Consider the following 26,513-nt stretch of genomic DNA (forward strand, 5'->3'; position numbering starts at 1 on the left):
TTCCGTGGAATTGAAATTTCTGTATTTCTGATCAGAAATCGGATTTCTGCGGAGACACCACATTTCTGCAATTCGGTAATTGCAGCCCAATAACAGAGCTCAGAGGCATTGGACCAATCAGAGAATGCAGAGAGAACTCGGAAGTATTTGGCCAATCAGGGAAAGCAAAGAATGACCATAAAAAGATTCCTCGGAAATTGAAAAACAGAAAATGGAAATCTACGCAATCTGCATTTTCAACCATCCCTATAATAGATATTGTATCTACTATATCTTTCCATTTTGTGTGCCCATTCTATACCTTGAATTTGTGGAGTCCCTACATGGCATGTAAGCTGGCATGGCCTTTCTTTACAAATATGGTGTCTGTGGATTGCCCCATAATGATCACTTTGTCAAAAAAAAAACAATTTTACCACATGTAGTAGGAGATTTTACCTACACTATCCAGAGGCCCTTGGCTCAGCTACAGTCCTGCACTGTACCTACTCCTACCTATTGCCTGATGAAGCAGGGTCATACCTGCGAAACGCGTTGCATTTTCCCCTGGAGTATGTAAATACATTTGTTCTGCTAAACTTTGTTGGCATATCTTGTGTCTGTTTGGAGGAGGTAAGCCCACCACTGCCGCCACAATTTTAAAACCTTTTAGACATTTTTATTCTTCTGGCGCCTCTGTATCCCTGTTACCTACACTATCCGTTCAAAGGATTCAAAGTCTGTTGGCACTCATACTACATACAGGTGGTAAAATTAGCCAATGATTGCCCAATCGAAATTGGATGTGTGTACAAAGTCTGAGGCTTTATTCACAGTGGGATGTTGGGGAGCTGCGTAATAAAGTCTTATAACGCAGCTTACTGCACTGCAATACTAATTCTATGGGACGTCCACAGTGCAACGTTAGCGTCACATTGTAACGTGTAGCGTTATGGTCACGCACTGCTCGCAGTGCATTACCTCTAAACGCACACGTTACCAGGTACAGGGAAGCATACTTTTCATTGGCTGTATGCTTTACTGTACCTACTGTATGCGATGGTAACACCTCGTTAATGTGCGTTACCATCTTTTTATTGCGTTGTAATGCTGAGTTGTGACTTTAACGTTGCATTACAACACAACGTCTCACTGTGAGAGAGGCTGGTACACACACATCCAATTTGCCAATTTTACCACCTCCACATAGTATGAGGTCCAACAGATATTGAATAGTATGAGCAGATTGTGTAGGCAATCTCTCTGCTACATGGTAGTGGTAAAATTGGATGTGTGTATGCACCCCAACGGTAGACAGCCCCCCCCCCCCCCGACCTATGTAGTTGTTTGTTTGCCATGCTCAGATGCAACATGAGATGGTTTTTCACCACCAGGTAAAGCTGCCGCATGCTAAAATGACTCGCGTGGTGTTATCACACGCTTCCATTTGGCTGGACGTAATTTCAGCCAATGGCTCTTGTTGCCGGCAGCCAGGTGGCTGCACTGCGCGACAAATGAGTCGTTCATCCATCCATGGAAAAGAGGCCTTACTTGGGCGGTGGCAAATCGATCTGATTCAATGTCGCCAAAGTCATTTTCACATCGAATATTGAATTTTCAATTTTGAGAAAAATTCACTAAAACACAATTTTTAAAAAAAAATATTTATTGCAAAAAACACCAAAATTTGCCAGTTCGTATTGTAAACGCCTGCCAATAGGAACCTCCAACCTGCCGCAATGTTGGGGACTCCCTGTACTGTGCCCATGCAGAAGAGGACACGGGGACACGGGAGGACAAAGGAGTGCACAGGGAGACACAAGAGGTACAAATAGTGGCGTAGTTAAGGAGCTTTGGGCCTCAGTGCAGTTTTATATAGGGGCTCCCCAAACACTCTTTACATAACAATTGCTACGGCGCACCAAAACCTGCCAAGGACTACCACAATGTCAGAAGTACAAGAAAGGGATGGGGAACAGTTTGTTGTTGATTATTACTATGCAAATTATCTATACAAGTCATTATTACCTGCGCAGGACCAATAGAGAGCTAATACTGTGGTTGAGGTTGGGCCCCTCAGGGCCCCTTTGGCCCAAGTGCGGTCGTAACCTCTGCACCCCCTATTGCCACGCCACTGGGTACAAGGGGGCATGAGGTACAAAGGGGGCATAATCCTCCGGATGCCCCTTCACCATGGATGCGCCAGGTTTAGTATATATTTATTCCCCTGTTTTTTGTCCTCTAGACCTAGGTGCGTCTTATGGTCAGGAGCGTCTTATAGTCGAAAAAAATACAGTAATCGGAATAACGGTAATATGTAAAAAGAAAAAAATACAATTCTGAAAATAGTAAGCCATTACTGTAAAAAAACAGAGACCATTATACTTATTTTTTTTTTTTTTAAACCACGTTTTAAAGAATAAATCAGGTAAACTTCCTCTGTTGAAATCATTCTGGTTACAGCTCCCCCCCCCGAGTATATTTTATTAGCCGTCTTAAATACGCTAATGACTAATCAGACCGTTTTCGCGTTTAGTCTTTTTTATTTTTACCCCGGAATTAACTGTAGTAAAACAATTAAACATATCTGTAAGATTTCATGGCCTTTCAGCTGTTTCTCATCGCCGCTAATTTAAGGTGTGCGCGGAATGGCGCTGACTGCTCGATTGTTTCGCGCCCGTGTTTTTAGCCAGGACTTGTTTGGTGACATCAGCTGCTGAAACGCCGTCACACTGCAAGAATTAGTCCTCTCGCGTTGAATGTGCGACATGAAAGATTTCAGCGGGTTTGTTTTTTCTGGGATAATATTGTTTCACATGGCGTTTTTTTTGCAGCCCGCTCCCCCCCCCCCTCCTCTTCCCGCCATGCTTGGGCCGGTCTCAGCTCTTCGCTACCTGCCTTTCTCATTTGCTGCTCGTTACAGCGACAGCCAAAAGGCTGCAAACAATTATCCGACAGAGAGATTTGTACAGGTGAGGCTTCTCGCGTTACACGTTCTGTAACATTCTGCTCACAGCTCCAGAACAAAAGGCGGATTGTCTCACAACGCGTTTTATAGAGTGCGCCCAGAACTGCGCTAATTTAAAGCCACTTTCTGTCATCGGACTGTTGCTGTTTTTTTACCCCTTTCTTAGCGGTGTACTCGGTGAACCTAATGGGAGGATAAAAGTTTCGTAGGGAGGCTGATCTTGAAAAAAATCTAATAATTTTTTTCTAGCTGTTGTTGAGATATTGCTGTCTGGCTAAGCCTGTGGGCTGCGAAAGTAGAAAATCTTCACCAGGAGATAATGGAGCAGGGAAGAGTTATAGATGAGTTTTTACATTTATATTCTGAAATTACGACAATGACACCTCTCTCAATTGTCCTTTTTTGAAGACCATCCCTCTTTTGAAGCTCCATCTATCTCTCCATCCATCCCATCTTCCTATTTTAGCCACTAATTTTTGTCCTTATATCGGCCCTCCTCCTTATTAATTCTTATTTTTATTACCTGTTTCCCATATCACCCTATCGTACCTACCCTGGCCATCTCTGTCCCCCCCCTCCCCCCAGATTAACACCCTCCAACCCCACCCCCTCATCCCAACCCCACCACCCCATCCCACGCAAATCCATATTAAACTCCATTTATGTTCACTATATTGACTGTTCTGATCCCATTTTTACAGGTCTGATTAATACTGTGTTTATGTGTATGATTATGATATACATGCAAGCTTTACTTAGCCATCTGTCTCTCACCCACAGTACCTCCTCCTACCTATTGCCTGATGAAGCGGGGTCATATCTGCGAAATGCCTTGCATTTTCCCCTGGAGTATGTAAATACATTTGTTCTGCAAAACTTTGTAGACATTTTTATTCTTCTGGCGTCTCTGTATCCCTGTTACATTCTCCATCCATTCCAGTTGTTCCTCTTAAAGCAGCAGGGACAGCCATACTACCCCAGGAAAAGAAACACATATATAAGTAAATAAATACTTGTTCTACTTCCATAATCTATGTATTGTACTACCACCAGAGACACCCTAGCGGTTACAGTGGCCTTATCTCGCCTTTGGGGTATTTGCCAGGCTCCCCACACCCTGTGGCAATCAGATGCAATTCAAAAATCTCTTCTCGCCTCTTCCTGGGTTATATGAATACCTCAATGTAAACAAATGCTATCATTGCTATCAAGGCGAGATAAGGCCACTGTAACCGCTGGCCCACCTCATTTGGTGAGTGTGGATCCTTTAGGGTGTCTCTGGTGGTGGTGACCGTTATTTATGCTGTCTATGGTGGAGCGCTGATCTGGTATTAGAAACAATATTTACAAGAAAGGACTCAGGCTGCATTTCCACTTGTGCGGTGGGAATCGTTGCAGGAAAAATTTGCATGCGGATGCGAATTTCGCATGCGGGTCTATGCGAATTTGTATGCGAATTTAACCATGGCAGTGCTGGTGTGATTTTCCAATGTTTCTATGCGAATTCGCATGAAAATTCGCATGAAAATTTGCATACCCAAACCGCATGTGAATTACTTATTAAATACATTGTATGCGATTCACATAGCGGTATGCGAATTCTGATGGCTCTGCCATGCAAATTTTTTCTGCACAGAAAAACGCAAAGGAATCCTGACAAGTGGAAACAGTCCCATACACTTATATTGCTATGCGAATTCGCATGCGGAAAAACGCATGCAAATTCGCGATAGTGGAAATGGGCCCTCACTCAAGCCTTTTTCCAGGAGCGAACCCATAGGACTAGTGATACAGGAGTTATATTTGCCTTGCAGACACACCAGATTGGTGTAGGTTTGATTATAAAATAACATATGTTGTGGATTATATGAATCATATTGATTGTATTCAAATGCAATTTTGAACCATATTGGTCGTTATAGGTGTATGCATCTGAGCGCTGTTTAATTTTTTGTTTGTGTATTGTACTAACCACGTTTAGAAAATAAAGAGATAACTGATTCAGGCATTTTCCATCTTTGCTGCCTCTGACTGAAGCCAATCCTGATGTCATCTCCTCCCTAAGGGCCCCTTTACACTTAATTCGTTTCTGTGCATTGTAATGCAAGGCAAAATGTGTAGAAAAGAAAATCACATGTACTTTTATGTTGTATTTTACACCATGTCTGGTACAGCGTTATTAACAATGCAGTGCTGTACTCTTTTTTATTTTTGCGGATGCCAGCGTGTGGTGATTGTAACAATTCTGTTTTTGTTACATTTCAATTGAGAGGGAGAAAAATGTGCACTAGCGCTCACTAACGCATACCAAAGCACACTAACGCGTACTAATGCAAACACATGCGTTAACACAGCGGATTAAGTGTAAAAGGGCCCTTACTCTTGTTTTCTCCTAAAAAGTGCACTGTCATATCTAGCTTGCTTGGTAAACACATTTAAAGGAATACTATCGATTCACATATTTTTTTCAATTGACACAGGAATTGTTTGGGAAGTGCTGCTAAGTACTGGTGTATACATTTTAGTAGCAACTTCTTTGTTTACTGTTAGCAAAATACTTATTTTACCGACGCCAAAACTGACGGCTGACTGAGCCATGAGGAGAGGGGAAATTCCCCTCACACTTGATCAGTTAACTCTATGTGTAACTCTGTGTGTGACAGAGAAGAGAGCTCCCAACAGCTGCAGCTCCTGTGTCCTGTGTTTCTGACTGACTGTCTGAAGAGAGCAGAGGAAATGTAACTAATTGTCACAGCTTTTTCATACTGTTTTTGCTTTCAGAGTTTGATATGTTTGATATTTGCTTTCTGTAGTCTGATATGCAACTCTGGCTGTGCATTGAAGCAGACACCCCTTCTGCAATTGATTTGTCCCAATATAGCTAAATCCTACCCTCAATAAATTACAGCTTTTGCCTCTGATATTTAACATGAAAAGTAGGAAAATGTTTACACAGCTACTTAGACATTATTTGCACACTGTCATTTTAGAACACTTGGGTATCGATAGTATTCCTTTAAGCACAGCATAGATTATATTTCAGCAGCTTTTTCCTTCTCAGCCTCAGCCTGTCACACTGACCTGCCCTCAGCCAATCAGTGAGGAGCAGGAATGTGGGAGGGGTGATAACAAGCTTCCCTCTCCCTGACAATGTTCCAAATAGAGCCAGGCTGACTGAGATAAGATTTATTACAGCAGACACATTTATAATTATATTGGAATGCTTCAGAGTAACCAAGCAGCTCAGGGTGACCCAAACCACTAGGAATGTATAGGGGGGATAAAAGAGATCGAAAAGCCCTCCTACTAATAATGCAATGCTTTTGGACAGTCCCTCTTTGGGGACCCTGTCCCTCTGCCCTGGCATATTGTGGCATAGGCATGGCTTAAGAGTCCCTCTTTCTTATCTCAAAAAGTTGAGAGGTATGTGGTTATTATGAAAAATTGTTACCGAAAAAGGAGCAAAACGGTGTGATTCTGGCGGTAATGTCAACACTGATGGACCAATCAGCTTCATTCCATCATTACCGCACACTGTCATGTAGCAGGAAAGTTTGCTTCTGTATAAAGTAAGGAAATACAGTGTACGGCTCTTGTTATGTTCCCTGTAACACGAAGCAGCAGGAACGAGGACCCGGTCCCCAAGAGCTGACGTCTAGCAATTTATCATCTCTTTGACACCCGCAAACCGACCGATCAGACCACCGGAGCAAAGGCGCAGCTCCTCGCCGCGGTCGGGAAGCCCCAGTGTTATTTTAAATATCTGTAGCCAGGAGGAGGTCAGAGAGACACCTTAGATGCAGAGATATGACGGCCGTGCAGCGGAGGTGAGAAATTGATGTTGGCGGTTTGGGCTGGGCGGTCTGAGTCAGCGCAGGCGAGCAGCTTCAGCAGCAGAAACCAGAACAATGCGTCTCTGTTCCAGCTGGCCAGACAAATTGGAAACAGGGACGGTGTAGAAAGAAAACTTGTTGTAAATGAATAAGATATTTCCCAGCTACCCGTCCTACAACCTGAACATCACAGCGCATCTGTCTCAGGCCAAGAGGTCTCCGTTAGGGCTGATTCCTGCGGGCGGTAAACCGGTGTTGCTTGCGATTTTTCGTCAGTCATTTTCGCATAGAAAATGCTATTTTTGATTTTAAAGAGAACCTGTACTGAGTAAAAATATTTAAAATAAACACATAAGGTAACTTTAAATGAACATTACATCGTTACCTTGCCATCAGTTCCTCTCAGAAGTTCACCATTTTCTTCTGCCAATAATCCCTTCCAGTTCTGACAACATTTTGTCAGATCTGAAATATATCAGTTGCTGTCAGTAAAATAACAGTTGCTGTCAGTTATAGCTGAGAGGAAAACTGATGTACCAGGTAATGTCCATGTTTCCCTATGGCTCAAGTGGGCGATGTTACACTTTAACTGTGTGCTGACCAGAAAGCTGTTATGGGTAATGGCCATTTTCAAAATGGAGGATGGAAAATTGCCTTGATCACAGTGAACAAACAGGATGCGGGAAAGGAGAAAGACACTGAGGAGTAGACTACATGGAAGGTAAGTATGACTTGTGTATGCTTATTTTGACTTTTAATTTTCAGTTCAGGTTTTCTTTAAGAAAGCATTCGCATTATGTTGAAAATTTTTGAAAAAGCGAAAAAGTGTATTTTATAGCAAAAATTTGTGGAAAAGTGTTTATTAGTGGAAACATTGTTTATTTACAGTGCAAAAAATGTGAAAAATTCATAACTTATCACAAAATTATTTTCGATTCCATTTTCACTCGAAAGTCGAATTTAACATTATTTTCGCGAAAATTAATGCGCAAAAGAGTATAGGCATAAATGCAATGTTTTTGCTGGTCTATGGAAGCTTGGTTTAAAAGGGATCTAACACTGTTCCATTCAAATGAACAGAAGCTTTTTTTAACGACAGAGACAGCAAATGGCGTTGTTCAAGTAAACGCTGCAATGTAACCGTTGTTTTGTCTCCTCTCTAGCATCAGCTGCATTTGTGCGAGTCCATGGTACCACTAAGGGCTCAAAAACGATACAACAATGGAACAATAGGAACCTATATGAAACTATCCTGTACGCTTTTTTGGGAGGTAGCAAAAAATGGTTTAGAATTGGCTAAACGAGCCTCTGCCAGCTGTCCCAGTCCTACCAGCTGTCCGTGTGAGCCAGGCCTTATTTTAAAAAATTGTGGGATGTGTGAGTGACCCAACATAATGGGGGACACCCAAAAAACGTGCAGGGAAAAATCGGTGAGGCCGGAGGATCAGCAGCACTATATATGGGGTGGATTCACAAAATGTATTTCTTTAATTCTCTCTCCTTATTTTTCACGTGAAGTTACATATTTGCCCAGCAAGCTCGTGGTGAGCTCCTAGGAGTGTGTAAGGGGCTGAAAGAAACAAAAATACCTATCCTACAGAGAACTGCAACTCCCACCATGCTTATCCTATGGAGAGGAGGACTGTAACTCTATTCCTAGTATGTTTGTTTATCTTATGAAGAACTGTAACTCCCAGCATGCTCATTCTATGAGGAACTGCAACTCCCAGCATGCTGATCCTATGGATAACTTCAGCTCCCAGCATGCTGATCCTATGGAGAACTTCAGCTCCCAGCATGCTGATCCTATGGAGAACTGCAACTCCCAGCATGCTCATTCTATGAGGAACTGCAAATCCCAGCTTGCTGATCCTATGGAGAACTTCAGCTCCCAGCATGCTGATCCTATGGAGAACTGCAACTCCCAGCATGCCAGTCTTATGAAGAACTGCAACTACCAGCATGCTTATCCCATGGAGAACTGCAACTCCCAGCATGGTTATCCTATGAGGAACTGCAACTCCCAGCATGCTGATCCTATGGAGAACTGCAACTACCAGCATTGATATTCTAAGGAGAATGGCAACTTCCAGCATGCTGATCATATGGAGAACTGCAACTCCCAGCATGCTCATCCTATGGAGAACTGCATCTACCAGCATGTTGATCCTATGAAGAACTACAACTCCCAGCATGTTAATCCTAAGAAGAACTGCAACTCCTAGCATGCTCATCCTATATACTCATCCTATATAGAGCTACAACCCTCAACAGGTTCAGTCTACAGAAGACTTCAACTCCCAGAATGCTCATCCTACGGAAAACTGCAAGTCCAAGCATTGCTTATACTATAAACTCATCCTATAGAGAACTACAACCCCCAGCATGACTTGGCCTGTTGTAGCAGCAGAGTCGGACGGTTTCCTGCCGCAGAATTTTCTGTGTGACCTCCAGATAGAGACGTCCTGGACAAGCCGCCAGATCTTTTCCTCCTCCTCCATCTACCTTCACATACTATACATCAAGCTGACGCGTTTTTGGCCCGTGCATCTGCGCGCAGCTTCCTCCCAGCAGCCTCAGAGGGTGGGAGAGGTGACGAGCTGTCCCTGAAATGCACCATCCATGTTCAATCATTCCAACACTGCAAAAAGGGAAATCCTGCCTAGAGCCCAATTCACACATGCTAAAATGCGGGAGGGCCACAGATCCTCTGCTGATTATACTGCAGCCCCTCTGAGCTGCTATAGGCTCATTCTAATATTCTTATGTACATTTCTGCAGTGTTCTAAAAAGAGCACAGAGGAGGGTAGAAACAAGATGGCAATAACCAACCAACAATATAAGGTACGGTAAGTAAGAAATACCTCTAAAGTAGAGTGACCAGATTTTTGTGGGTCCAACCTGGGACAAGGAGGGGGGGCGGGGGAGGGGGGGGGGGGGGCGGCGCGCGTAGTGGGGAAGACTGAGGAGGACTGAGGAGCGCGCAGCGACGAAGACTGGCGCGAAAAATGGGCGTGGCGATGCCATTGTATGGGTGGAGCTAACGTAATGATGTAACAGCGAGGCATAAGAAAGCAGTGTTTACGCCATGATGTGGACAAACAAGACTTTGCATCATGAGTGTGCAGAAACTGTGTGATGCTAATAGTATACCGTAACCACAAAGCAGCAAACATAGCCATCTATGACCATTAAATAAAAAATGCAGTAACAGTTACCCCGGACACCAGAAAATAAACGCAATAGGCAACATGTCAGCACAAAATAAACGCAATGCGGGCAACATGTCAGTACAAAATAAATGCAATGCGGGCAACATGTGAGTACAAAATATACGCAATGCGGGCAAACATGTCAGTACAAAATAAATGCAATGCGGGCAAACATTTCCCCAGAAAAGAAACGCAATGCGTGCAAACATTTCACCAGAAAAGAAAAGCATTGCGGGCAAACTTTTCACCAGAAAAGAAACGCAATGCGGGCAAACATTTCACCAGAAAAGAAACGCAATGCGGGCAAACATTTCACCAGAAAAGAAACGCAATGCGGGCAAACATTTCACCAGAAAAGAAACACAATGCGGGCAAACATTTCACCTGGAAAAAAAAACGCAATGCGGGCAAACATTTCACCAGAAAAGAAACGCAATGCGGGCAAACATTTCACCAGAAAAGAAACGCAATGTGGGCAAACATTTCACCAGAAAATTAACGCAATGCGGGCAAACATTTCACCAGAAAAGAAACGTAATGCGGGCAAACATTTCACCAGAAAAGAAACGCAATGCGGGCAAACATTTCACCAGAAAAGAAACGCAATGCGGGCAAACATTTCACCTGGAAAAGAAACGCAATGCGGGCAAACATTACACCTGGAAAAAAAAACGCAATGCGGGCAAACATTTCACCTGGGGAAAAAAAACGCAATGCGGGCAAACATTTCACCTGGAAAAGAAAGCATTTACTCACCTGGCAGAAGTCTCCGGCCTCTGGCGCGCTGCTTCCGGGACCACCTTCCTCCTGAAGTCTCCCGCGCTGACAGCCTGGCAGAGCAGGGCTACGGCAAGATGGCGCCCGAAGCCCTGTACTGGAGACAAATAGGTCTCCAGTACAGGGCTTCAGCAGCCATCTTGCCGTAGCCCTGCTCGCCTGCCGGTGTCGGAACAGACACCGGAAGAGGAGGCTGGAGCGGGGCTGCGGGCAATGAACTGGCACGGCGTCTATAGACGCCGCTGCCAGTTCATGAGGAGAGTGGCCAGAGTCCCGAGGCCGGGACGTCCCGCTGCTGAAAGCGGGACGTTTCCCGGGACCTCATGCTGCCTGGGACAGCGGACCCCGAATCCGGGACGCGTCCCGGGCAATCCGGAACGTCTGGTCACTCTATCTAAAGGTGGCCACACACCATTATATTTTTTTAAATATCTGTTCAATTTAAGAATTGCAATCAATTTTTCCGACTGATTGTAACATTTCAAAAATATGACCAATGTACCACACACCTGTGTTCACTTTTTCCCCAATTATGAAAAAAATGATTTTGGAAACTCTGGGAAAATTGCCAGGGTGTGTATATTAATAAATTGACAATCTAATTAACACACATCATACAATCTATAGAAAAATTGAAGAAAATGTTCCAGCAATTCCGGATCGATAAAAATTGAAAAAAAAAACAGTGAAATCCGATCGGATTTTTTCAGTCGAATGAAAAAAAAAAAGCTTTAGATTTTTTTCTGGAAATACAATCATATTTACTGAATTGCCATCAAATCGGATAATTTTATTGTATCATGTGTGGCCACCTTAAAGTGGTCTGAAATTCCGACATAACATTCAATAAAAATGTGTTTTCCTACTTTTTATTACTCATACAGTTCTCATATTTGCTTTTGTGCACAAGTAATATTGTCTATGGTATTTACAAATTACAAGTTTCCAAAGTGTAGTTTATCGTGCCTTAAAAGAAACGGAAACGTACCTGCGGAAAACGCAGCATTTTCACGCTGTGCTATATGTGAATCTAGCCTGAGAGTAAAGCTGGATTGTCGCTCAGCGTCACACAACTAGGGCTATGGCAACTGTATGAAGCAATCTCCTGCAAACAGATGGGGCAGAAGCATTTGTAGTGACAGATTTTATTTTCCTGGAATCTGATCTCTGCAGATGGTGACGGAAACCATGAAATGACAAGATGTTTTGTGTTTGAGAGAAAAACTGTGACAAATCCGACCAAGAGGATACTGAGGATATCATGTCCCCAGATCACAACAGTTTAGACCATACATGTCAAACTCCGGCCCGCGGGCCAAATCTGACCCACGGAGCCATCAGATTTGGCCCTCAGGTGGTTTCCCCACTTAACATTATGTTTGGCCCACTCTAGCCCACCAGAGAAGCTATATTGGAAGGTAAGCCTTAGATCACCATTGAAGCCTTATGGCGAGGGGACAGAACTAGACACTAGGGAACTGTATAGGAGAGGGAAGGAGCCACTAGTGTTGGGCGAACATCTAGATGTTCGGGTTCGGGCCGAACAGGCCGAACATGGCCGCGATGTTCGGGTGTTCGACCCGAACTCCGAACATAATGGAAGTCAATGGGGACCCGAACTTTTGTGGTTTGTAAAGCCTCCTTGCATGCTACATACCCCAAATTTACAGGGTATGTGCACCTTGGGAGTGGGTACAAGAGGAAAAAAAAATTAGCAAAAAGAGCTTATAGTTTTTGAGAAAATCGATTTTAAAGTTTCAAAGGGAAAACTGTCTTTTAAATGCGGGAAATGTCTGTTTTCTTTGCACAGGTAACATGTTTTTTGTCGGCATGCAGTCATAAATGTAATACATATAAGAGGTTCCAGGAAAAGGGACCGGTAACGCTAACCCAGCAGCAGCACACGTGATGGAACAGGAGGAGGGTGGCGCAGGAGGAGAAGAAGGCCACGCTTTGTGAGACACAACAACCCCGGCCTTGCATGAGGGCAAGAAGCGTGCGGATAGCAGGCTTTGTACCGCCATGCAGTCATAAATGTAATAAAGATAAGTGGTTCAATAAACAGGGACCACGCGGCAACGCTAACCCAGCAGCAGCAGACGTGATGGAACAGGAGCAGGCGCAGGAGGAGAAGGCCACGCTTTGTGAGACACAACAACCCAGGCCTTGCATGAGGGCAAGAAGCGTGCGGATAGCATGCTTTGTACCGCCATGCAGTCATAAATGTAATAAAGATAAGTGGTTCAATAAACAGGGACCACGCGGCAACGCTAACCCAGCAGCAGCAGACGTGATGGAACAGGAGGAGGCGCAGGAGGAGAAGGCCACGCTTTGTGAGACACAACAACCCAGGCCTTGCATGAGGGCAAGAAGCGTGCGGATAGCATGCTTTGTACCGCCATGCAGTCATAAATGTAATAAAGATAAGTGGTTCAATAAACAGGGACCACGCGGCAACGCTAACCCAGCAGCAGCAGACGTGATGGAACAGGAGCAGGCGCAGGAGGAGAAGGCCACGCTTTGTGAGACACAACAACCCAGGCCTTGCATGAGGGCAAGAAGCGTGCGGATAGCATGCTTTGTACCGCCATGCAGTCATAAATGTAATAAAGATAAGTGGTTCAATAAACAGGGACCACGCGGCAACGCTAACCCAGCAGCAGCAGACGTGATGGAACAGGAGGAGGCGCAGGAGGAGAAGGCCACGCTTTGTGAGACACAACAACCCAGGCCTTGCATGAGGGCAAGAAGCGTGCGGATAGCATGCTTTGTACCGCCATGCAGTCATAAATGTAATAAAGATAAGTGGTTCAATAAACAGGGACCACGCGGCAACGCTAACCCAGCAGCAGCAGACGTGATGGAACAGGAGCAGGCGCAGGAGGAGAAGGCCACGCTTTGTGAGACACAACAACCCAGGCCTTGCATGAGGGCAAGAAGCGTGCGGATAGCATGCTTTGTACCGCCATGCAGTCATAAATGTAATAAAGATAAGTGGTTCAATAAACAGGGACCACGCGGCAACGCTAACCCAGCAGCAGCAGACGTGATGGAACAGGAGCAGGCGCAGGAGGAGAAGGCCACGCTTTGTGAGACACAACAACCCAGGCCTTGCATGTGGACAAAAAGCGTGCGGATATAGCAGCAATGCTTTTTGCCGCCATGCAGTCATAAATGTAATACAGATGAGAGGTTCAATAAACAGGGCCCGGAAACGCAACACCATCCCAGATGTTCATTGGTCATGTTACTTGGTTGGGGTCCTGGAGTGTTGCGTAGTCATTTCCAATCCAGGATTGATTCATTTTAATTTGAGTCAGACGGTCTGCATTTTCTGTAGAGAGGCGGATACGCCGATCTGTGACGATGCCTCCGGCAGCACTGAAACAGCGTTCCGACATAACGCTGGCTGCCGGGCAAGCCAGCACCTCTATTGCGTACATTGCCAGTTCGTGCCAGGTGTCTAGCTTCGATACCCAATAGTTGAAGGGTGCAGATGGATGGTTCGACACAGCTACGCCATCTGACATGTAGTCCTTGACCATCTTCTCCAGGCGATCGGTGTTGGAGGTGGATCTGCACGCTTGCTGTTCAGTGGGCTGCGGCTGCATGGGTGTCAGAAAATTTTCCCACTCCAAGGACACTGCCGATACCATTCCCTTTTGGGTACTAGCTGCGGCTTGCGTTGTTTGCTGCCCTCCTGGTCGTCCTGGGTTTGCGGAAGTCAGTCTGTCTGCGTACAACTGGCTAGAGGAGGGGGAGGATGTCAATCTCCTCTCTAAAGTCTCCACAAGGGCCTGCTGGTATTCTTCCATTTTGACCTGTCTGACTCTTTCTTCAAGCAGTTTTGGAACATTGTGTTTGTACCGTGGATCCAGAAGGGTATAAACCCAGTAATTGGTGTTGTCCAGAATGCGCACAATGCGTGGGTCACGTTCAATGCAGTCTAGCATGAATTGAGCCATGTGTGCCAGAGTCCTACCAGAATCCTCATCATCCTCTTGTGAGCGTTGTGATAGTTGTTGTGATGCATCATAGTCGTCACCTTCCTCCTGGTCTGCTTCTGCTGACCATTCGCGTTGAATTGTGGAAGTCCAACGTGCACCGCTCTGGCCCTCGTCAGTGGTGGCATGAAATTCCTGCTCCAACTCCAGCTGTTCCTCCTCCTCTTCTTCGTCATAGCTGCTGGGGCCAGCGTTCCCTGAGGCGGATGGCCTGATGTTGGTACCATCACGCTGATCGTTTTCTCCTTCAGATTCCCCCAGTTGCATCATGACAGCTGTTTCCTTGATTTTTAACATCGACCTCTTCAGTAAACACAGCAGTGGTATGGTAATGCTGACTGAAGAGTTGTCACTGCTCACAAGCAACGTGGATTGCTCAAAATTTTGGAGGACTTGGCAGAGGTCCAACATGTTGGCCCAATCGGATCCACAGAAGCTTGGCAGCTGGCCGGATGCGCCTCGGTACTGCGCCGTCATGTACTGGACCACTGCACTCTTCTGCTCGCAAAAGCGGGCTAGCATGTGCAGCGTAGAATTCCAGCGCGTAGGGACATCACACAGCAAGCGATGGTGGGGGAGATTGAAGCGCTCCTGCATCTTGGCGAGTGCCCCCGAAGCAGTACTGGAATTTCTACAATGTTTGGACACTCGACGCACCTTCAACAGCAGATCGGGCACGCCTGGGTATGTCCTCAGGAACCGCTGAACTACTAGGTTCATCACGTGCGCCAGGCAAGGGATGTGTGTCAGCTTAGCCAACCTTAAAGCGCGAATGAGATTACTCCCATTATCACACACAACCATGCCCGGTTTCAGGTCCAGCGGTGCCAGCCACAAATCCGTCTGTTCCTTTATTCCCCTCCAAATTTCCTCCCCTGTGTGCTGCTTATCCCCAAGGCAGATTAGCTTCAGCAACGCTTGCTGACGCATGCCAACAGCTGTGCTGCACTGCTTCCACGATCCTACTGCTGCTGGGTTAGCGTTTCCGGATGAGGTACAGCTTTGAGATGCGTTGGAGGAGAAGGAGTCAGAGAGGTAGGTGCTGCTGTTATCCAGTGGGAGGGACGGCGGTGCAGCTGTTTGTGGCGTGGGCAACACCCGTGCCGTAGCAGGTGAGGAATCGCTGCCAGGCTCCACAAGGTTCACCCAGTGCGCGGTAAGGGAGATGTATCGACCCTGGCCGAACGCACTCGTCCAGGTGTCAGTGGTGAGGTGAACCTTGCAGGCAACGGCATTCTTCAAGCTTCGGGTTATTTTGCTGACCACGTGCTCATGCAACTCAGGCACTGCAGAGCGTGCAAAGTGGTAGCAGCTGGGAACCACGTAACGTGGGATGGCCACTGACATCATGCCCTTGAAGCTGTTTGTCTCCACCAATCGATATGGCAGCATTTCGCAGGCCAGAAGCTTGGCTATGCTGGCTGTTACTGCCACGGCCCGGGGGTCATTTGCTGGCAATTTCCTCTTGCGCTCAAACATCTCCGACACAGACAACTGAACCGTAGCGCTGCACACGGAAGGGCTGTTGGTTGTTGTGTTTGATGAACACTGGGAGACCTCAAGAGCACTACTCCGGAAAGTGACAGTGTCAGCGTCGTCTGATGTTTGTGAATGTTGTGAACCACGCAATGGCTGGGCTACTGCTGCTGCTGAGGCGGGTCTGGTGGTGAGTCTGGTGAACCCAAGGGAGGCAGTGTTGTTTCTGGTACCCTGTCCTGACGCGTTTGCCCAAAGAGTGGGATGTTTGGATAGCATGTGACGGCTCATGCTGGTGGTGGAGAGGTTGTTAATATTTTTCCCCCTGCTCAGGCGGGTCTTGCACACCTTGCAAATCGCCATGGTAACATCCTCAGTGCAGTCTTCAAAGAAAGCCCAGACTTTGGAGCACCTGCCTCCTTGCTGGCGATTTCTGTTTGCTCCTCTTTTGCCTCTCACTTGAACTTCCACGCTTGTGGTGCCTGAAATTGCGCGCCGCCTACCTTGTGGCACAAGGCGAACTCGTGCAGCAGTGTGTTCTTCAACAGACTCATCTGTGCTGCTGCTACGACGGCGATGTTCTCGTTCACAAACAAAATCTGGGTCTCTGTCCACATTGTCCATACCCTCCTCTTCCATCTCCTCAAACTCGTCATATGTCATTGTGGGCCACCGCCGTGGAGTAGAGCTCCCCACAACAACCTCTGCGCAGCACACTCCAACGTCGTCTTCCAGATCTTGTCGGCCGACCTCCTGCAATTGCAACCCCTCCTGCCCAAATTGCTCTGGGATTTGGGTTTCCGAGTCCTCTTCGGACTCGCCTTGTATTTCAGTGCGCGGTGCATTTCCCACAGTTAACGGTTGTGAATCCAGGCACAACATTTCTGGCTGTTCCTCCATTGACCTTTGAAAGGTGGAAGTTTGTTGGGCTGGGAATAGCTCCTGCGAATACCCCATTGTGTCCTGAGGTAATTCATCGGACTGGTTATCTGGCAGTTGTGTGCGTGGTGTCGCTGCCGGTTGTGTCAGCTTTGTGCCCACTGGCTCCTTGTAACTGGCTGAGGACTCGGACCTCGTGCGTGATGTGCTGGTGCTGCTTAACCCACTGCTGGACGCTTGAGAGGTCATCCAAGTAATTATCTGGTCCTGTTCTTTTGGATTTGTGAGGGTTGTTGTCCTGGACAACATGGGCGGTATTGAGTGGGTTTTCTTGGGTGCTCCCCTGTGGCCTGTACGTGAACCGTCAGGGGAAACACCTCTTCCCTTGCCCCTCCCTCTTTCACCGGATTTCTTCCTCATTTCACTTATCCTTACAGTACACGCTGACTGGCAGCAGTACAGTGGCAGTACAGAAATGCTATACAGTACCACTATTCCCAGCAGCGACACAGAGCACAATGCTATACAGTGACGGGTGAGCGGTGTACCACTATTCCCAGCAGCGACACAGAGCACAATGCTATACAGTGACGGGTGAGCGGTGTACCACTATTCCCAGCAGCGACACAGAGCACAATGCTATACAGTGGCGAACGAGCGGTGTACCACTATTCCCAGCAGACACAGAACAGTACACAGAATGCTATATAGTGTGGCTGAACGAGCGGTGTACCACTGTTCCCAGCAGACACAGAACAGTACACAGAATGCTATATAGTGTGGCTGAACGAGCGGTGTACCACTATTCCCAGCAGACACAGAACAGTACACAGAATGCTATATAGTGTGGCTGAACGAGCGGTGTACTACTGTTCCCAGCAGACACAGAACAGTACACAGAATGCTATATAGTGTGGCTGAACGAGCGGTGTACTACTGTTCCCAGCAGACACAGAACAGTACACAGAATGCTATATAGTGTGGCTGAACGAGCGGTGTACCACTATTCCCAGCAGACACAGAACAGTACACAGAATGCTATATAGTGTGGCTGAACGAGCGGTGTACTACTGTTCCCAGCAGACACAGAACAGTACACAGAATGCTATATAGTGTGGCTGAACGAGCGGTGTACTACTGTTCCCAGCAGACACAGAACAGTACACAGAATGCTATATAGTGTGGCTGAACGAGCGGTGTACTACTGTTCCCAGCAGACACAGAACAGTACACAGAATGCTATATAGTGTGGCTGAACGAGCGGTGTACTACTGTTCCCAGCAGACACAGAACAGTACACAGAATGCTATATAGTGTGGCTGAACGAGCGGTGTACCACTGTTCCCAGCAGACACAGAACAGTACACAGAATGCTATATAGTGTGGCTGAACGAGCGGTGTACTACTGTTCCCAGCAGACACAGAACAGTACACAGAATGCTATATAGTGTGGCTGAACGAGCGGTGTACTACTGTTCCCAGCAGACACAGAACAGTACACAGAATGCTATATAGTGTGGCTGAACGAGCGGTGTACTACTGTTCCCAGCAGACACAGAACAGTACACAGAATGCTATATAGTGTGGCTGAACGAGCGGTGTACTACTGTTCCCAGCAGACACAGAACAGTACACAGAATGCTATATAGTGTGGCTGAACGAGCGGTGTACCACTGTTCCCAGCAGACACAGAACAGTACACAGAATGCTATATAGTGTGGCTGAACGAGCGGTGTACCACTGTTCCCAGCAGACACAGAACAGTACACAGAATGCTATATAGTGTGGCTGAACGAGCGGTGTACTACTGTTCCCAGCAGTGACACACAATGACTGGGGGGGACCCTGGCTAGCGTGGCTGGAGCGCGAACTACCCTGCCTGCCTACCCAAAGCTAAACCCACAGACAAATGGCGGAGATATGACGTGGTTCGGGTATTTATTTACCCGAACCACGTGACAGTTCGGCCAATCAGAGCGCGTTCGGGTCCGAACCACGTGACCCGTTCGGCCAATCACAGCGCTAGCCGAACGTTCGGGGAACGTTCGGCCATGCGCTCTTAGTTCGGCCATATGGCCGAACGGTTTGGCCGAGCACCGTCAGGTGTTCGGCCGAACTCGAACATCACCCGAACAGGGTGATGTTCTGCAGAACCCGAACAGTGGCGAACACTGTTCGCCCAACACTAGGAGCCACTAGACACCAGGGAACTGTATAGGGGAAGAAGGAGGCCACTAAACACCAGGAAACTGTATAGTGGAAGGAGGACCAATAAGCATCAGGGTAATGTATAGATTAGGGAGGACCACTAAATATCAGAGAACTGTATAGAGCAGTGATGGCTAACCTTGGCACTCCTGGTGTGACAAAACTACAAATCCCATCATGCATCTGCCTCTCCGAGTTATGCTTAGAGCTGTCAGAGTACTGCAATGCCTCATGGGACTTGTAGTTCCACAACAGCTAAAGTGCCAAGGTTAGCCATCACTGGTATAGAGGATGGAGGGGGGCTATAAGACACCAGGAACCTTTATAAGGGAGGGAGGTGGCCACTAGACATTGAGGTCGGCCCACAACTTGGTCCCAGAGCTCAATTTCGGCCCACTTTGTAGTTGAGTTCGACACCCTTGGTTTAGACTGAGGTCCTTCCAGCAGGGGGCGGGAGAGAAATGAGCGGTGATTCAGACATTTTATTTTACTAGCATGTTGCAGTCTACCAGGGCCAAGGCAGAGGCGAGAGAGGCTAGAGCCTCAAGGCGCAGTGTAGAGGTGGGCGCACAACTCACTCAGCTATCATTCCCCTTGAGCAGAGAGGCATAAGAAAAGGGGATACATGGCAGTGACTGCAAGCCAGATAACTAGAGTTTAAGGTGTTGGGGGCCCTGGGGCGCCTCTCAGTCTAATATCAATCAGTGTGTGACGGCTGGGGTGGGAGGAATGGAGGAGCGCACTTTGGTGTCTCAGCCTTGGGTGCTGGAGGACCTTGTCACTGCTCTGCATTCTACATCCATTTTTCTGGATGCGGATTTCTGCATTGTTTCCGTGAATTTTAACCTGGACATCCAGATGTGGCAACCAATCACTGTATGGGAAACAGATAAACGCTGCAGAAACCTGCGATAAATGGCAATCGCAATGGTGACTTTGCCACAATTATACCACAATTTTAAGTCAATAGGAATGTTTTTTTTTTTCAATCAAAAACAAAAAGCACTCTGTGGTGTGTCTCCAGCCCAGGGCCGGTCCTGGACTTTCTGCTGCCTGAGGCAAAGATCGTAAAGGCGCCCCCTCCCCCCCCCCCAATATTTCTACATAACATGAGCGGCGGCCGGCGGCAGCCAGCCAGCCTTATCATCATCATCGTCACGTCGGCGGCGCTCGCTGCTCAGTGACTGACCGTGACAATCAGCCGCAGCCAGGGCAGCAGAGCGGGCGGCAGCCGCCGCCATCAAATCAGCAGGCTTAGGCACTAGGCAGCGTCACCAGCATGCAGCCTTGGAGGAGACAGGAGAGGCCGCAGAGCTCAGAGTCATCGGACTCGGAGGCCGGCGGCAACAGTGCAGTTTCTAGGCTAAAATGCACCCAGGGCGAGGGTGTAAAAATTGCGCCCCCCCCCCGGTATAGGTAACCAGCTATAGGTCCCCCCAGAGTATAGGTGGCCAGGCATGGGTGAGCCAGTAAAGTTGCCTGCAGTATAGGTTAGCCAGGTAGTTGCCTCCAGTATAGGTAGCCAGTATAGTTGCCCCCAGTATGTTAGATAGGCAGGCACGCCCCCCCCCTGGTATAAGTTAGATAAGTAGGTGCCCCCAGTACAGGTTAGCTAGGTAGGTGCCTCCAATATAGGTAGCCAGTATAGTTGCCCCCAGCATAGGTTAGATAGGTAGGTACCCCCAGTATAGGTTAGTTAGGTAGGTGCCCCCAGTATAGGTAGCCAGTATAGTTGCCACCTGTATAGGCTAGCTAGGTAGGTAGGTGCCTCCAATACATGTTAGATAAGTGCCCCCAGTATAGGTTAGATAGGTAGCTTCCCCCCAGTATAGGTTAGATTAGGTCGCTGCCCTTCAGTATAGGTTAGATTAGGTAGGTGCCCCCAGTACAGGTTAGATTAGGTAGGTGCCCCCAGTATAGATTAGATAGGTAGCTGCCCCCAGCATAGGTTAGACAGGTAGCTGCCCCCCAGCATAGGTTAGACAGGTAGCTGCCCCCCAGCATAGGTTAGATAGGTAGCTGCCCCCCAGCATAGGTTAGATAGGTAGCTGCCCTCCAGCATAGGTTAGATAGGTAGCTGCCCCCCAGTATAGGTTAGATAGGTAGCTGCCCCCCAGTACAGGTTAGATAGGTAGCTGCCCCCAGTACAGGTTAGATTAGGTAGGTGCCCCCCAGTATAGGATAGATAGGTAGCTGCCCCCAGTACAGGTTAGATTAGGTAGGTGCCCCCAGTATAGATTAGATAGGTAGCTGCCCCCAGCATAGGTTAGACAGGTAGCTGCCCCCCAGCATAGGTTAGATAGGTAGCTGCCCCCCAGTATAGGTTAGATAGGTAGTTGCCCCCCAGTACAGGTTAGATTAGGTAGGTGCCCCCCAGTATAGGATAGATAGGTAGCTGCCCCCAGTACAGGTTAGATTAGGTAGGTGCCCCCCAGTATAGGATAGACAGGTAGCTGCCCCCAGTATAGGTTAGATAGGTAGCTGCCCCCCAGTATAGGATAGACAGGTAGCTGCCCCCAGTATAGGTTAGATAGGTAGCTGCCCCCCAGTATAGGTTAGATAGGTAGCTGCCCCCCAGTATTGGATAGATAGGTAGCTGCCCCTAGTACAGGTTAGATTAGGTAGGTGCCCCCAGTATAGGATAGATAGGTAGCTGCCCCTAGTACAGGTTAGATTAGGTAGGTGCCCCCCAGTATAGGATAGATAGGTAGCTGCCCCCAAAACAGGTTAGATTAGGTAGGTGCCCCCCAGTATAGGATAGATAGGTAGCTGCCCCCAAAACAGGTTAGATTAGGTAGGTGCCCCCCAGTATAGGATAGATAGGTAGCTGCCCCCAAAACAGGTTAGATTAGGTAGGTGCCCCCCAGTATAGGATAGATAGGTAGCTGCCCCCAAAACAGGTTAGATTAGGTAGGTGCCCCCCAGTATAGGATAGATAGGTAGCTGCCCCCAAAACAGGTTAGATTAGGTAGGTGCCCCCCAGTATAGGATAGATAGGTAGCTGCCCCCAAAACAGGTTAGATTAGGTAGGTGCCCCCCAGTATAGGATAGATAGGTAGCTTGCCCAGGTAGGTGCCCCCTCATAATGGCGGAGGGGGGAGCCGGAGCCGCGGGGAGGGCAGCCCGACCTCTCCCTCCCTCTCCCCGGGCCGCCCTCCATGCTCCCCCCTCGGACTTTAGGCAGCAGAGTTAGCGCGCAGGGAAGCGCTGCTGTACACAGCCTGTTACTCACCTCCCTGGATCCGATCGCCGCTCCCGCCCTGCTGGTCTCCTCTCTGCCTAGCCGGCTGATACACACGCGGCTGCTTCCTGTGTAAATAGGAAGCAGCGTGTGTAATGTATCAGCGGCTACATTGCAGAGAGGAGACCAGCAGGGCGGGAGCGGCGATCGGATCCAGGGAGGTGAGTAACAGGCTGTGTACAGCAGCGCTTCCCTGCGCGCTAACTCTGCTGCCTAAAGTCCGAGGGGGGAGCATGGAGGGCGGCCCGGGGAGAGGGAGGGAGAGGTCGGGCTGCCCTCACCGTGGCTCTGGCTCCCCCCGCTCAGTCACAGCCACTTCATCTGGTGCCGCCCCTCCACTTCCTGCCGCCTGAGGAACCCGCCTCACCCCGCCTCATGGGCGGGCCGGCCCTGCTCCAGCCTCATGCACATTTTTTTTTACAGCCAAAAAGACATAGGGGTTGATTCACTATAACAAATAGCGTGCCTTATCAGAGTTAACCTGTCTTCTCAGTGTTAACATGCCTTATCAGTGTTAACACGCCTTATCAGGGTTAACACACTTATCAGAGTAGCATAGCAAGCGCTACAAACTTCTGCCTGCTAATTGGCAATGGCGAGAGCTCCACTCGTCCTGCCCTGAGCCCCTGCAGGTCCAATCACTTTAAAGGACATTATCCCCACACTTTGATTGACCCAATAGGCTGCCTGTCACTTGACAGGAAACTTGACAGGCAGCTTATTGGGCCAATCAAAGTGCGGGGATAATGTCCTTTAAAGTGATTGGACGCTTAGGGGCTCAGGGCAGGACGAGTGGAGCTCTCGTCATTGGTAATTAGCAGGCATAAGTTCATAGCGCTCGCTATGCTACTCTGATAAGGCATACTAACTCTGACAAGGTGTGTTAACTCTTATAAGGCACGCTATTTGTTATAGTGAATCAATCCCATAATGTCTACTCTGTCTATTGTTATTATTACATATTTATATAGCAGTGATGTCTTCCAGAGCACTTTACAGAGTCTGTAGTCAGGTCACTAACTGTCAAAGGAGCTCACAATTGAATCCCTACCATAGTCATAGTAGACAGTTCCTATTATAGCCTAAAGGTGGCCACACACCATACAATTTTTTAAATATCTGTTCAATTCAAGAATAGCAATCAATTTTTGAAACAATGATTGTAACAGTTCAAAAATCCTACCAATGTACCACACACCTATGTACTAATGTATGTGTAATTTGTCCCCAATCATGAATACAATAATTGAAAACTCTGAAAAAATTGATTGGAACTATACATTAAGTAACTGACAATACATCACACACCATACAATTCTTGAGAAAGTTGGTCTGAAATTTCCAACATGTCCAATCTCCAAAAATCGGAAAAAATGGGAAATTCGATCAGATTTATTAAACGAAAACAAAAAAAAGCTCTCGCTTTTTTGGGACAAATCAAACCGATTGAAATTATCGAAATTGCTGAAAAATTGGATCTTTTAATTGTATATGGTGTGTGATCACCTTAAGGCCATTAACTTATCAGAATGCTTTTGGGGATGGGGGATGGAGTGCCTGGAGGAAACCCACCCAAATACAGAGGGAATATGCAAACTCCACGCAGATGGAATTCTGACCCACATTTGATTGGGTAAGGTGACCATAGTGCTGATAGGTAAGAGTGCTATCCACTACACCCCTGTGCTGCCCATACACCAGTGCTGCTCGGATACCCCTTTTCAAAATCCGAATTGAATTTGGATCCGGATACCCAGATATCCGGATCCGAATCAGATATCCGAATCCGAACTTTTTGGTATCCGAGTAAAATCGGATATCCGAAACCATCCTAGATATTTGGTCGGATTCGGATATCCGGATAGAGAAGCGGAAGTGGCCAGAAAATGGCTTAAATTGCTTCCAAATCTCTCTCTCAATTTTTGCCATTGAAGGTGATTTTTGCTTCTGCTCGGATACGGATACCAAGACTGACTATCCGACCGGATTTATGATTTTAACGAGTTTGCTCGGATAGTGCTATTCGGATTTTAAAAAACATCCGAATTCCTATAAAAAGTTCGAATTATCTGGGTAGTTCGGATACCCGAATATTGGATGAGCAGCACTGCCATACACTACAAACTGCCCTTTTTTGTTTCCTTCTGCTATTTCTATACACAAACCTATTATTCGCATTATCCAACCTGCCTGTGTCCAGTGGGCACTCTATATGCTAGTGTAAAATAAAAATGGTCCCAGGATGATTTTGATTGGATGTTTTGAGTCACATGAAGAGGAGGCTGCATATTTAGAAAAGTGGGAGTCACTGCTTAGGAAAGTGGGAGCGAGGCCTGGAACCCACTAGAGTGCTTTTTTGGAGCGTTTAGGGATCACTTTAAATCACTAGCGATTTCCCTAAACGCTCTGCCAATGTAAATATATGGGACAAATTCCACAGGCAGGTTGGATGAACATGTCACGTGACGCTGATCCTTCTCTCGTCCCCGCCGGGATCCTATCCTCTCTGCATCTAAATCAACGTTACTTTTTCTGGTGGCTAAAATGAGAGAAAGTTTTAGTTTTCTATGAATACAGTCAGCAGTTCTGCCACAGCAGAGATGATTAATGTCAGACGGGATATTTGCATAAGTAATTATTGCCAGGCGCTGATACCGGTGACAGGTATTGAGCTGGCAGCGGCGGGACCGGGGAGGACGAGCCGGACGGACACGTCTTAATTGAGTTGATTTCCAGCAGCTGGTCGGGTACGGGAACAGATGAAGACGAATTTAAGCTGCCAGTTTCCGCGAGCGCCGGGCGGCCGGATATAATCGGATCCGTCAGATCTTACAAAGGAGGGGGCGGGGAAAGCAGCAGTTAGGGAGACGCCAGCGGGTGGGGTGACGGGAGTTAGCTGTCAGCTGGTGACGGGGTAACTTATGGTTTATATAAATTACCCGGCAGAGTACAGAAATCCAGGCGTTCTACAAAATGCTGCAAACAATTCAAAGAGGAACCATAGCAACATATAGTAAAATGTAGTTACCGTATTTGCTGCCATATAAAACGCACTTTTTCTCCCGAAAAAAATGGGGAGGAAAAAGTCCCTGCGTCTTGTACGGCAAAGACAGGGAATCCCCGACTTACGAACGCCCACCGATACAAACCTGCCGCCATCGGGGATTCCCTGCCTGTGTCCCTGCTGTGCCTGGCTCCACCCCCCCCACGCATACCTCTCCTCCCTCCCCCTTGTGTCTCCTCCCTCCCCACCGTGCAAGCAGTGGCTTACCTCCTCCATCATGCCCATGCTGGATTACGTTATGTACTTTTCCATTCTGTCATTGAGTCCCATATAGGGGGAAGTTCAGGTGCTGAAGTGACTTCATATGAATGAGCGAGTTTGCTGATGTGTAATGCTATCAGCCAGTACTGTTGGTGAGAGTATTCTATACTAGTACCTGTGACACTGTTTATATCTACCTGGGTTTATTGATTGGGATCGCCGAGGAGCATTTAAAGTGGACTTGATTGGACTGCTATTTTACTGCATTTTATTGTGTGGTGTGAGCGCTGCTCTCATCTCTTATTAAAGTGGATCAGAGGTGAACTTTTACTCATTGCATAATTGTGTTCCTTTCCTATTGTTTATAGGGCATTCCTCAAGCCAAATACTTTTTTGTTTTTGTTTTAATACTCTAATTCCCTATAAACCACGCCCACAGGTTTTTCAGAGAGCCTCGGCAGTAGCAAAGGCTCATGGGAGCTCAGTCTGGGCAGGGGGAGGAGGAGGTGTTACTAGCCATTGATTTCAGAGGCAGAGGGGAGGAGGGAGGATTAGGTTTTTTTCGCAGTCTGAGTGCTCAAGATACAGATAAGCCTGCCTCTGTGTAATGTTTACAAACAACATGGCTGCTGTCATTGTATCACAGGAAGAAATAATCATATTCTATTAAA

Source organism: Hyperolius riggenbachi, chromosome 9 (genome assembly GCF_040937935.1).
Source record: "Hyperolius riggenbachi isolate aHypRig1 chromosome 9, aHypRig1.pri, whole genome shotgun sequence".
NCBI classification, from domain to species: Eukaryota; Metazoa; Chordata; class Amphibia; order Anura; family Hyperoliidae; genus Hyperolius; species Hyperolius riggenbachi.